A 5,731-nucleotide genomic window follows, 5' to 3' on the forward strand; every position below is an offset into this window, starting at 1 on the left:
TATAATAGATACATTCCATTATCCATGCAGTCAACACAAAAATGTACCATGTACGTTCTACGACGTTACCAAGTAAAACACGACAATTTACCCAGTAAGTAAGCTGAAACTGTAATGTAAAAGGAAGCCTAGTTTGTTTCCATGGTAATTACACAGTAATACACTATAATTTACCGGATAATTCCTCTGTATTTACCTTCTTATTACCAGTGGTAATTACCCAGTAATACACTATGATTTATCATGTATTTGCTGGGTAACTACCTCTGTATTTACCTTCTTATTACCAGTGGTAATTACCCAGTAATACACTATGATTTACCATGTATGTACCGGGTAAATACCTAGTAATTAGGGGACTGTAAAAGGAAGGGTTACCAAACAAACTACAAAATGTATTCCATTTTATATATTTTTCCCAGCATACTGAAAGGTAATCATATGGACATTGTGAAATGGGTTGTCAGATCCAACGAATGTCCGGCAACACGAGTGATCAGTGCACCTGGACCCCGTTTCCCGATAACAATGGATTCAAGCTCGTACGATCATTCTCGCGAATCTTCGTAAATTTCTTACAAGTGTTTCCCGAAACTCTTAACATGAAAGCGCGTGCACTGCTCTCACGAGGTTCGTAGGCTTGTAGGTGTCCACTGACACAGTGCTGAAATGGGCTCTGTAGGAGGGGGAGACGCAGGAATGTTGCACGAAAATAGGGTTTAAAAGGGTTAAAATATCTCCCCATCAATGCCAACAGCAGAGTAGCCAACGAAAAGAATAGACTGCAATATTATGAATGCTAAAGATATTAAAACACGATTGATTAGGCTTAGGCCGACATATGCTATATCAGTCCTAACCCTTAACGCATTGTTTGTGAAAAATGTTCTCTGCATTTTCCCCCCTGAAATAATTCCATATTACTGTTGTGGTCACAGCAGTTTGCTGTGTTTCCTCCTCCTGGGTCTGCCACTCCTCCTGTCTGTCTCACTTCACACCTGGACCTATTCTGCAATCATGCTCACCTGGTCTTCATCTCCAATCAACTCCCCTTCATAAACCCTTGGATTCCCTGCTGTCGGTGCCAGATCGTACTACACACTACTGTGGTAATGATACACGCCTGGCTCAAGTATTCGTTTTACCTCGCTCTCGCTCTCTCGTCTCTTGTTGTTTTTGACCACAACTCAACTCTGTTTTCCTCTGCCTGCAGTTATCCGGATCCTTCGCTCCAGTTCGCCTGCCTCGCTCTTCCCCCGGCATCCTCATCCACTACCTGCCTCCCAGCCTCGTTCAATAAACCCTTTTTTCATCAATTCAACTTCGTCTCCGTCTGCTCTTGGGTTCAGCATCGTTTAATCATAACAATTACAAAAATATAAAATAGCTTGTGTGACAACTACATTTAACTTAATGTGCTTATTCCTGAAACATGCTTTGCACAGCAAAGAGAGCAGACTTTATCTGATTCTGCATGAGGCTTCATTGATTGGCGCGCACCCTCTAGTCTAGAATCTTTGGTGTAAACATTAAAAATGCAACATTCCATTCATTCATTATCATTCAAACGCAGAGGCTGGGCATTGACACACAGCTATTGCTGACCCGATAAAGAGAGCTTGGTCTAGATCCTGCCCATATTGTTGGGCAGGATGATGTATAGGCCTAGGCCATTTTACACTGCCAAACCGGTTCGGTCGCGGCAATTTCACCGTCTTATCTGAAGTTTCCTGTGTAAAACCGAGGGGGTAAAATCCCCTGTTCTTCACGGTGCGGCTTTATTGGTTCACTGGAGAAGGCGGGGCTGCGCACGGAGCCTAGTGCTGTGTTCCAATATCCATACTATCCGTACTTGCTATACTTAGCTTGAGTACGTAGAGCGTTCCAATTAAGAAGATGGTGTACTCAAAACGGTTAAAGTGAGGATCGATGTACACTTTTTGTACTTAACGGCAGACATCTTAGCTACGTAGCGGAAGAGGGCAGAGCCAGGCTGAGCCAACGTCGTTGCGTTTTCCACATAGCCTGCATTAATAGAGTCATTTTGTAGTTTTTATAGCTTTTATAGCTTTTTATAGCTGCTAGGTGTAAAAAGTTCACCGTTCAAAGCAGGATGTTTATTGCGGGGGAGAAGCCGCGGTGGCAGCTGAACATCTGCGCTTAGTGAGTGCGGATAGTGTACTACGTTTAAGTGTACTCATGTAAGTATGGATATTGGAACACAGCATAGACCTCTTTAGAATAATTTGCTTACTCCCGGATGTTTTTATTTTTTATGAAGGAAGACACCCGCGATTAACTATTTACGAGTGCAAAAACGGCAACACATTATTTATTTTGCTGACCACTTTTTATCCCGACAAAAGCCTCGTTAGGATACCTCTGCGTTTCTCTTGTAGATCGCACAAACTTTCAACGTCTTTGTTTAATGCGACTGCATCATCTTCTCTCACATGATCAGCAGCTCGCGGATTTCACTTTAGAAATGCTCATGATGATATTGCTGCATTGTCTCTGTGGAGACAACGCAGCAACACTTCTACCCAATCTGTACGATGCTCATACGACGACCTTCACAAACCACTTAGGCCAGACATGTCAGACTCAGACTCGCATGTAAAAACGAAAAAAAAACTTTACATGATGTGTATTTTTTGATTAAAATTAATTTGTTACGAGCATTCGTAGTGTTGATCAGCAGAGAAATAGTCTGCCAAAGACGTTGACGTCACTTAGCAACCGAAGACGCTGGGGTTGTTACCGGACTACTTGCGGAGTAATACCAAAGATGTCATTTGAGGCAAAAGATCCTTTGTTTTCCTAGACAGCGGTCAATTATTCTTAGCAACGGTGAATTATCTAATATAATTCACCGCCAGAAGTTGTGAAGGGCCCATGCAAGTGAACGGAGCGTTCCACGGCATTGAGAAGACCCGTGTAATTATATCTTATAATGCCGTTCATGCCGATGATGTTACCTGTGAAGTGACGGCATCCCACCACTAGATTGCATTGTTTCCACATCAGTGCCATTTTCCAAATTAAGAAATGTACACAATGATCCTAAATGTCCAAGTAGAGAAACATGAAGAGAAATGTCCAAATTGTTTCACTTTACTTGAGGCCAACAGAATCCTTCATGAGCCTGTTGTAAAGGCATTAGACAGTGTAATAACGCTTCATGACATGTTATTGAAATGTCCAAATTGTTTCACTTTACTTGAGGCAAACAGAATCATTCATGACAGTACAATGAAGGTCTCATGACAGTCAATGTCAAAACATTCAGTTTAATGCCAGTATAATGTAATCCTTCATAAATCGAAATAGGTTCTTTACATTTTATTATTAAGCCTACTATGACATGTTTATGATATTGGTTAATGTCAAGTCGACATAACCAAGACATCGACAAGATATTTTGTCTTTGTTAATGTCAGGTTGTCATAACAAAGACATCGACAAGTTATTTTGTCTCAGCTTATGTCAGGTTGTCATAACAAAGACATCAACAAGTTATTTTGTCTCAGCTTATGTCAGGTTGTCATAACAAAGACATCTCATACAATGTCAATGTTGCATTAAACATGACATAATTGACCGAATTACACTTTATGACAACGGTCATAACTATTCATAATGTTAATGACAGGTGTAATGTCATGGTTATGACAGTGTAATGACAGTCTTATGACAGTCTTATGTATACACCTTCAAATAAAGTGTTACCGCATTGGGTCACCAAACACGGAGCTAAGTATGCCAAAGTGAGCGTTCAAGAAAAACAACAAATGGTGCAAGAATTAAAAGGCAAATTGCGATCGCAGCAGGACGTGTTCAAGAGAGCCACAACCAAAAACAATGCGGCAGTGAAAGCTGAGGGGTGTCAAAAATTACTTTGACACCCCTGACTTATGGTGCGTTTTAGTATTCTCTGCGATACGACTCGGATCTCGGATCTGACGCCACGCCCACACTTCAATCGTTTTAATATGTTTCGCTCGGTCGTTGGAGGAAAACATGGACACCACCCGGAAAGCTGATGTTGCGGTAGCATTGGCAGAGTACCAGGCGCTCCAAAATATGTAGGCTATAGGCCATAGGCAGAGATACAGACGCAGTAAGGTATTGCAGTAATACGAGTGATTGAAATTGCCATTTACACCACCAAAGCGGTCCAAGCACAATGAAAACAGTTCATACTTCAAGTCACACCAGGCGCAGCTATCTTGAATTCTGTCTCGGAATTTTGCTCGGTCACCACTGAGTTCAACCGAGATGGCGAGGAAAAGGGGCGTGTTCGTGCTAGTTGCTAGGCAACGTCCTCGGACCTCCGAGACGGATGGATAATAAAACGCATCATGAGGCTAACGATGCTTTCGGAAAACGGGGCCCTGCCCAAACCCCATGGTCTACACAACAAGGCAACATTGGCAACATGCAATAATACGCTTGTTTCAGCCATAAAATGTGTTTTAATAAAATTGTAACCCTAACCCTTAATTTATTTTCTTTGGCAAGTGACCATGGTATAAGCGGGATAATGCCCTTCGAGGTGTCCGTTATCATCCATCCATTAATTCCTGATAATGGACACCTTTTCGGGCATTATCCCTTACATATTACACGACTCATCTCAATGCTGTGGAATGCTCGGTTCACTTGCATGGGCCTTCCCGGCTTCCGGCCTTTTCGATAATTGACCGTTGCTAAGCATATAAAGACCGCTGTCAAGGAAAGTGGATTTATTGCCTCTGAATCACGTCTTTGGTATCACTCCACAAGTAGCCCGGAAATTTATCAATTCCAGCGATTCGGTTGTTATTTTTTCGTTTTGGCAAGTAGCCGTGTAATAAGAGGGATAATGTATATGTATATATGAACGGCGTTCTATACATTATCCCTTACTTAAAGGCCCACTATGCAACTTTTTTAGCCAAAATTAAATTAATTATGCTGGTTGAGAGTTATTCTGATGGTTCTGCAACCATTTCTGGGTCGTTTGGTGGGTGTGTCATTGCCCCATGTCACCTCTCCAAGGAAAAAGCGCATATGCAACTTGCTCTGTTCGGACCGACACAATCCGGATGTGACGCAGCGGAAGTATCCAATCGCGCCTCGAAAATGTAGTCAGATTGTAGTTTCGAAAATGCTTTACGGCACAGACACACACCCAAACATGGCACCGGCTAGATATAAACAGCCAGTTGCGAGGCAATTGTTGCATTCATCATGGATCAATCGACTGATAAGGGACCCAAGAGGCGACTGTCGTTGGAACAAAAGAAGAATGGACCAGAAAAGAAATCAGACACGAGTGAAAGGGGAACTTTGCAACTTTTTTGGCTTGATTTACCTTAATATAACAGGCTAAGAGTCATTGCGATGGTTCTATTATACATTTTTGTTCGATTGTTCGTTGTTTCGACTCCCCCTTGCGCATCTTGGCGGAGAAAAGGAATATGTTTCTGCCGGCGACCCGCCGCCCACTCTCGCGGGAGTCTCGGGTCTCGCGAAGTAACGAATTGCTTTACGGCACAGACCCCCAAACACGGAACCGGCTCGATATAAACATAAGTAACTAAGGGATTGTTACATTCATCATAGATCAGCCGACTAAAAAGAGACAGAGAAACCCAATGTCGGAGGAACAGAAGAAGAGAAAAGGGAGACCGACAGAGAGGCCAGACACGAGTAAACGTTGGGCAAGCTTTTCAGGAATAGCGTGAAC

This window comes from Gadus chalcogrammus, chromosome 3 (genome assembly GCF_026213295.1).
Source record: "Gadus chalcogrammus isolate NIFS_2021 chromosome 3, NIFS_Gcha_1.0, whole genome shotgun sequence".
NCBI lineage: Eukaryota > Metazoa > Chordata > Actinopteri > Gadiformes > Gadidae > Gadus > Gadus chalcogrammus.